The 7037-nt window shown below is 39.6% G+C and overlaps 1 pseudogene; it reads left to right on the top strand.

Moving 5' to 3' along the window:
• The first annotated feature begins 1290 nt into the window (after window positions 1-1290).
• LOC101091696 lies at window positions 1291-2073 on the top strand (annotated as a pseudogene).
• Window positions 2074-7037: the final 4964 nt, after the last annotated feature.

Below are 7037 nucleotides of genomic sequence, written 5' to 3'. Positions count from 1 at the left end.
AAATATAACCAAAGAGGTAAAAGAGCTTTACAATGAAAACTATAAGAAATTGATGAAAGAAACTGAAGAAAATACAAAGGAAAGATATTCTGTGCTCATGGATCAGAAGGATTAATATTGTTTAAATATTTGTACTACCAAAAGCAATCTACAGATTCAATGCAATCTCTATCATAATTCCAATGGCATTTTTCACAGAAATAGAACAAACGATCCTGAAATCTCTATGGAACCACAAAAGATCCTGAATAGTCAAAGCAACCTTGAGAAAGAAATACACAGCAGGAGGCATCATGCTCCCTGAATTTTGGGGGGGAACTTTTAAGTTTTTATTTTAATTCCAGTTAGTTAACACAGTGTTAAATTAGTTTGGATATACAACATAGTGATTCAATAATTCCATGCTTCCTGATTTCAAACTATACTACAAAGCTATAGAAATCAAAACAGTATGGTACTGGCATGAAAACGGGCACATAGATCAATGCAATAGAATAGAGAGCCCAGAAATAAATATGAATGGTCAATTAATCTATGACAAAGGAGGGAAGAATATACAATGGGGAAAAAGATAGTCTTTTTAATAAATGGTGTTGGAAAAACTGAAAACTTTTCATTGAAAAGAATGAAACTAAAATACTGAGATAACACACAAACATTAATTCAAAGTGAATTAAAAACTTTAAAGTAAGATCTGAAACCAAAAAACTCCTAAAGGAAAACATGGTCAATGGTCTTGGCAATGATTTTTTGGATCTGACTCCAAAAGCAAAAATGAACAAATGGGACTACATCAAACTAAAAAGCTTCTGCACAGCAAAGGAAACCATCAACAAAATAAAAAGGCAACATACCAAATGGGAAAAAATATTTGCAAATCCAATAAGGGATTAATATTCAAACTATGTAAAGAACTCATATAACTCAATGGCAAAATAACAATTTTCATTAAAAAATGAGTAGGGGAGGGGCGCCTGGGTAGCGCAGTCGGTTAAGCGTCCGACTTCAGCCAGGTCACAATCTTGCGGTCCGGGAGTTCGAGCCCCGCGTCGGGCTCTGGGCTGATGGCTCAGAGCCTGGAGCCTGTTTCCGATTCTGTGTCTCCCTCTCTCTCTGCCCCTCCCCCGTTCATGCTCTGTCTCTCTCTGTCCAAAAAATAAATAAACGTTGAAAATTAAAAAAAAAAAATGAGTAGGGGCTATGAATAGACATTTTTCAAAAGAAGACATACAGTGGCCAACAGATACATGAAAAGATGCTCAACAGTTTCTTTTCATGCCTAGTACAGCCATGGCTCATAGTCCCAAAAAGCATCTGAAGCATGTAGCAGCTCCAAAGCATTGGATACCGGATAAACCGACCAATGTGTTTGTCCTTTATCCAACTACTGGTCCCCATAAGCTGAAAGAATGTCTCTCTCCCATCATTTTCCTAAGAAACAGACTTAAGTGTACCCTAACGGAGATGAAGTAAAGAAGATCTGTATGCAGTATTTTATTAAGATTGATGTCCAGGTTCGAACTGATATAACCTACCCTGCTGTTTTTATGGATGGCATCAGCATTGACATAACTGGGAGGAATTTCCATCTGATCTATAATACCAAGAGTCTCTGTTGTTTATCAGATCACACCTGGGGAGGCCTAGTATAAGTTGTGCAAAGTAAGAAAGATCTTTGTGGGGACAAAAGGAATCCCTCATCTGGTGATCCATCATGATGTTCGTTCCATCCATTATCCTGATCCCCTTATCAAGGTGAATAACACCATTCAGACTGATTTGGAGACTAAAAAGAGTACTGATTTCATCAAGTTTGATACCGATAATCTGTGTATAGTGACTGGAGGTGCTAACCTGGGAAGAATTGGTGTGATCACCAACAGAGAGGGATACTCTGGTTCTCCTGATGTAGTTCATATGAAAGACATCAATGGCAACAGCTTTGTCACCCAGCTTTTTGTTATTGGCAAAGGCAATAAACCATGAATTTCTCTTCTCCATGGAAAAGATATCTGCCTCACCACTGATGAAGAAAGAAACAACAGACTGGTGGCTAAACAGAGCAGTGGGTAAAATGATCTCTAGGTGATGTGATTGGAAGTCTTTATACTTAATAAAAAATAATAATAAAAAAAATAATACAGCACCAAAAAAATAAGATGCTCAATATCAGTAATCATCAGGGAAATGCAAATCAAAACCACAATGAGATATAGCCTCACACCTGTTAGAATGGCTATTACCAAAAAGACAAATAGCAAGTGTTAGCAAGGATAACAGCACTGCAGTATTATTTACATCAGCCAAGATAATGTGCCCAACAACCTAAGTGTCCATTGATGGATGAATGGATAAAGATATAATACACACACACACACAAATAGAATACTACTCAGCCATAAAGAATTAAGTCTTGCCATTTTAACAACATGCGTGTACCCTGAAGGAATTATGCTAAGTAAATCAGAAGAGAAAGACAATATGATTTCACTTATATGCAGAATCTAAAAACAAACAAATGAACAAATAAGAAAAACAAAACAAAACAAAGCACATAGATACAGAGAACAGAACAGTGGTTGCTAGAAGGGAGGGGAAGCAACAGGTAAGCAAAATGGGTGAAAGGGGTCAAGAGGTACAAACTTTTAAAAAAAGAGGTACAGGGGCACCTGTGTGGCTCAGTCGGTTAAGCGTCCGACTTTGGCTCAGGCCATGATCTCACAGTTTGTGGGTTCGAGCCCTGTGTCAGGCTCTGTGCTGACAGCTCAGAGCCTAGAGCCTGTTTCAGATTCTGTGTCTCCCTCTCTCTCTGACCCTCCCCTGCTCACACTCTCTCTCTCTCTCTGTCTCAAAAATAAAATAAACATTATTTTTTTTAAAAAAGAGGTACAAACTTTTAATTATAAAATAAATAGTCATGGGGATGTAATATACAGCATGATGACTATAGTCGATAATATTGTAGTGCATACTTGAAAGTTACCAAAAGAGGGGCGCCTGGGTGGCGCAGTCGGTTAAGCGTCTGACTTCAGCCAGGTCACGATCTCGCGGTCCGTGAGTTCGAGCCCCGCGTCCGGCTCTGGGCTGATGGCTCAGAGCCTGGAGCCTGTTTCCGATTCTGTGTCTCCCTCTCTCTCTGCCCCTCCCCGTTCATGCTCTGTTTCTCTCTGTCCCAAAAATAAAAAATAAAAAAAACGTTGAAAAAAAAAAATTAAAAAAAAAAAAAAGAAAGTTACCAAAAGAGTAAATCTTAAAAGCTCTCATTACAAGAAAAAAAATTTTGTTACTTAGTATGGTGACAGGTGGTAACTAGACTTATTGTGGTGATCATTTCATAATATACACAAATATCAAATCAGTATGTTGTACACCTGAAATTAACATAATGTTATGTGTCAATTATACTTCTCTAAAAAATAAAATAAATATATAAAGTAAAATAAATGAAATTTTATATATATATATATATATATATATACACACACACACATACACACACAAATTGTGTGACATAAAAATATTTAGCTAGATTTGATAGTGGTCACATCTGGGATTAGGATTTGGGATTGAATGGGATATGAGTAGATGACTATAATTTTTCATTTTAAGCCTTAATGCACATATAAGTTTAATTGAATTAATTTTTAAATAATTTTCAAAAATAAAGGTAGCCTTGGTTCTCTCTCTTTCTTAGAAAGATAAGTGTGTTCCCAGCTATTCTTCTCAAAGGGGCAGACTTGTGAACTAGGTGGATGAGGGGGTGAGGAGCCTCCTGAGTAGGGTATCCCAACGAAGACAGAGCCAGACAGAGTCAACTGGACCCAACGGCAGAGCCTCAGTCTGAGCTCAGAAGGCAAGGAGAGCCTTCCTCATGCATAGCACACAGGCTGCCCTTTAGAACTGTTTTCGCCCCAAATCCCCACTGAACCCCTGCCTGAGGGCTACGGAAAAGGGAAGTACAGTTGACTGTTTGAACAACACAGGTTTGAACCACACAAGTCCACTAATACGTGGATGTTTGTCAATAAATACAGTACTATAAATGTATTTTCTCTTCCTTATGATTTTCTCAATAACATTTTCTTCTCTATAACTTACTCTGCTGTAAGAACACAGTATATAATATATATAACATACAAAAACGTGTTAATTGACAAGGCTATCAGTGAAGCTTTTGGTCAATAGCAGGCTATTAGTAACTAAGTTTTAGGGGAATCAAAAGTTAAACACAGATATTCAACTGCCCTGAAGGGAAGGTGAGGGAACCAGTGCCCTTAACCCCCACATTGTACAAGGGCCAATTGTAATAAGCAAAAAACGCAAGAACTAATTCACTAAGAACTATGTAGGAGCACTCAGCCCAAAGAATGCTCTGTCTTGAAATCCCTCTAACAGAATGTGTCCTGAAAGGGGGGAAATCCCTGGGCACAGACCCTTCCCCCGCTGGACACCTTGAGCGCTCCAGGACATTGGAGCAGTGTCCAGAGGGAGACCGAGGTGTGCTAGACAACACGGACATGCCTTCAGAGACTAATTAGAGCAGGGCAGGAGTCTGAAATGTGTAAACTGAGTGACTGCTGACTGATCTTACTCAGGAGGCACATGTGAGTACTTCCTGAGGCCTCTCAAAATCCCCTTGGGGCATTTTGCAGTCACCCAATGGGCTGTGTGAGCAGACGGAGTAACACCACCAAGTTCACTATCTTTCTATTTGTGTAGCCCTGTTGCCCTTGTGGGCTGGTGACTTGGAAAAGCAAATCTTCCAGAATGAGGTACAAATGTGCCGGCTCAGGCCTCTGACTCTGGCACAGAGTTTCACCTGACCAACTTAGAGTGCTCCTGCCACGGGCAGTCTTCCCAGACACCAATCAGAGAGAATATCATGCTAAGCAACTTCCCACACCTCCCAGAAACTCCCAGGACACCACTCATGTGCTGCCACACTTCAGACATCTCCACTAAGTCTAAGAAAGGGGCCGTGACCAGTGGGCGAGTCCACGGCTGCCAGCTCCAGGTTTGAGTTCCACAGCTTAGGCAGAACAAGGGACCCAGGTGAAATGAGCTCCCAGCTTTAGTGTCTGCTTTTCTCCATGGCCAGATCCTTCATCTTGGCCCCTGGACACATCGTCACCTTGAGGAGTCAAAGTCAAGGCATGCTCTTGAGGCTTGGGTACCAAGGAGGAAGCTCCCATCACCTCCTGGGAGACAAAGCAGCATTTCTGTGCCTCCTCCCTTCCTCTGATGGTTCTGTTACAATGGATAAGGGGAATTTTCCCCTGGAGGATTATTTCCATTTCTCTAACAGCAGGACCTCTCAGAGACCTCATCTGAGCCCTTAACCTGCCATCTCCAGCCCATATACCCAAACCACACATCCCATTATTCAATGATATATCCTCTCCTAAGGAAAGCCCCCTATTGTTCTTCGTAGGTTTATCCTTTTCCTCCAGCTAGAGATTCCAGAAAAGCAAAGATCAACCTTAGTCCCAAAGCACCAGCCCTAGCTCAATAAATATGCTGGAACTCAATAAATATGACTTCACTAGTGTTTCAACTCAAATGGCTAGTTAAATAAGAAACGTGAAAAGGAGCTAACTTGTTAGGGGGTAAAAAATAAAGAAAAATCTAGAGGTCCTTCAAAGTGTTTTTTGATAGCCTCCTCTCCTTTTTCAGCCCCTTCCCCACCCCCCCTACATGCTAAAAATATATAAATAAGAGTCTAATAGAAGCCAGACATTTAAAATAACACATTTTCAGGGGATTTTTTTTTAAAACAAAGCTTGAATGCCTATGCAGGCTGTAAATTTACAGTTGACGATCCTCTGCCAGAAGCTCTTTTGGGCGCTTACAGCTGTGAAATACAATCTTTAGTTGACTACACAGCCCCTCCTTGCTCCCAATCTGATTCCAACAGCCTGCATTCCTGACAACATAACTCTTCACAACAATAATGAAACAACAAGAATATTTATTTGGATTTACACACCACCTTTCACCTAAGGGTCCCTGAGCAACTTCAAACACCACTGAAATGGTTCCAAACCATGTACCTCTCCAACTTTGATTTGGAGGCTAAAAAAGGAGTCAGTCTGCTGTATGTAATTCCTTGGCAAAAATCACACACTTCTCCATAAACGGAAACAGTGAGTCTTGGCTCTTCAATAACCTTCTCTGCCCTCCTTACACCTTTCTTCTTTGCTGAGAAATAAGCCACTGGTGTAATCTAGACCCTTCCCTTAAATTGTATTGGTTTGTGCTATGAAGATTTTTTTTTTTGTAAAGGTAAGTATACTACAAAAATTGTCTTTCTACTTTGCAAGATTCATTGAAATAACTCTTATTTGGGATACCTAAGCATTGGGAAATGCTGCATAATCTATGATTTTATTTGAATGTAAACACTATCTTTTCCATTTCTTTATTTTGCCAACACTTGCTTTTTTAAAAATTTCTTCTTGAATTATAGCTATTTCTTTACCTGCTTATCCTCTCTACTACATGGAAGATTTTTACAAAAATAAGACCTGTGTATTTGTCCCCCTTCTCTTTGTATGCCAATTTATCTCAGTACTGTGTGCATAGAGTATATAGATCTGTGATGAATTGACTTGTTTCTGAATTGCATCCATAATGGAACATTTTTCTTAAATACATTATGACCTCAATGTCTACATTAGCGTACAAATGAGGGGGTAAAAATAGCCATGTCTAACCCCTATCTTTTACTCCACTGAACCTAAACAAACAACTGCCAATAGTGTTAACCATCCTTCTCACTGGAAATAAGGAAACCAATTTACTAGACCTACCAGCACAGAACCCAGATCTCCTGCTTTTGTCAAACACAACATTAGAAGGAAATTCATCTGAAACCCTGGATTATTTCAGCCCTATTGCTGGACATATAAAATACTGACCCTCTTAGAAAACTTTGGCTCTTAGTCATTCATTAAATCTAAATAAGGAATCTACAATGTGACAGACATTTTGCTAAGGGCTGGGGATATAAGAATGTAAAGTGCATTGCCCTGCCCCCA

The sequence above is a fragment of the Felis catus genome, chromosome B2 (genome assembly GCF_018350175.1).
Source record: "Felis catus isolate Fca126 chromosome B2, F.catus_Fca126_mat1.0, whole genome shotgun sequence".
NCBI classification, from domain to species: domain Eukaryota; kingdom Metazoa; phylum Chordata; class Mammalia; order Carnivora; family Felidae; genus Felis; species Felis catus.
This window is presented reverse-complemented; position numbering and strand designations above follow the sequence as displayed.